Source organism: Rhagoletis pomonella, unplaced genomic scaffold (genome assembly GCF_013731165.1).
Source record: "Rhagoletis pomonella isolate Grant_MI unplaced genomic scaffold, Rhpom_1.0 Rhpom_scaffold_00008, whole genome shotgun sequence".
Taxonomy (NCBI): Eukaryota; Metazoa; Arthropoda; class Insecta; order Diptera; family Tephritidae; genus Rhagoletis; species Rhagoletis pomonella.
The window spans coordinates 32,186,483-32,188,238 of NW_023458562.1; positions in this window are offsets into that span (position 1 = coordinate 32,186,483).

The window sequence follows — 1,756 nt, forward strand, 5'->3', positions numbered from 1 at the left end:
CTTTCAAGAGCGCCTAGACTGCATACAATGGACATTTTTTGGCAATTGAGGATTTCGATATGAAACGGGAAACTACTCTCAACAAAATAAGAAACTGGCAAGGTCACAGGATGCGTGTTAAAAAATGTTCTGAACGGAGTTTGCTAGATGAATCTGCCCTGGTCAAAGCAACATCGCAAAAAAATATAGAAAAAAGGTTTTTTTCTTAACAGCGGTCGCCCCTCGGCAGGCAATGGCAAACCTCCGAGTGCATTTCTGCCTTAAAAAACAGCTTCTCATTAAAATACATTCGCCGTTCCTAGTCGGCGTAAAACTGTAAGTCCTTGCTCTTTGTGTGAAATCGGAGGAGAAGCTCCGCCCAACACTAACATATGTGTAATCAATCTATTATTATTATTATGTAAAGTTCTTCATATACAACATTTAGAAAACTCACAAGGGTAAAAATTGGAATACAGACAAGGCACACGATTGCTTAAGGAAATCGCGGTCTCCGATTTCAATAAGTATTTGCCGAAGTGAAGTACATACTTTTTCGCTGTATCTAGCTATTTATGAGTATATTAATAAGATTGCATTTCTCGGAATTTCAAGTTTATGTAAATCCCTCAGCTATCATTTTTGTACTTTCTTACTTCGAACTTGGAAATATGTACATATGTACGTGTAGGTATACACATATATGTATTCATATGTATTAATGAGCCATCAGTAAGGTGATTAGCGATATTATTGCTCACAAAGTTTGTCATATTCCTAGGAAAATAGGATAGGTTTACTGTATTAATCACAATAGTAGTGCTAAACAACAAATTTTTATTTCGAAAAAACTTTGCCATTACTCTCAGCAATAAATAGTCACGTGATATGGTCACGATTTGCACGAGCTTCCAAGTACTTTTTCCATATTTAGCTAGCGAGTGCAAACATATTAAAAATGAATATTTGAATTGGTATAAATCGGTAGTCTAATTTGTATTTTGTTGTTGTCTATAAACTTATTTATGTACATAGATAGAACAACTACCGAACGAATTTTTATTGAGTTTATGATGGAAATAAACAAAAATTCTTCGATATTAGACTGTACCATCTCGCAAGCAAGCAAAAAAATTCGCCAACCAAAATTTGGTTGATCCTAGGGATCGCTTTTTTGACATTTTTCGGTGACACCTACTTTGGCAATAAATTTTATTTTATTTTTCAAATACATAGTTCTACTGAAATAGTCTAAATACATACTTCCTTAGCAAAAGGCGGTAGGAACTTGGATCTGGTGGGCAAGTACTAGAACGGGGTACTTGCGGTTACTGAACTTTGGAACAAAAGAAAGTTCTCCTCGAGACAAAAACATCGATGTATCATGCTTCGAGAAACGGCTGTAAATGCCCAAGATATGACGAAACATGTAAAAACGCGATTTCCACATTCAGAAAAAAAAACCTTTGCAAAAGTTTAATGATTTTTGGCGAGCTTTAATTAGGGTGGTACGTTACTGTCAATGCCAAATATATGACGAAAAGTTTAAAAAGCCGACCCCTACGTTCGGCCAAAAAAGCTTTTTCTTTCGAAATTGCCTTGCAAAAATACTACATACTTCGGGAGGTATGGCGAATTTTTTTCTGCTACGGTCTAATGTACATATTTCTAATCATGAATCAATTTTTTAACTTTTCGCTAACTACGAATATAATTCTTAAGTACGGTTTTTTTTTTCTTTTCTTGCATTATTTTTTAATATGGCTTTATCTTTCCT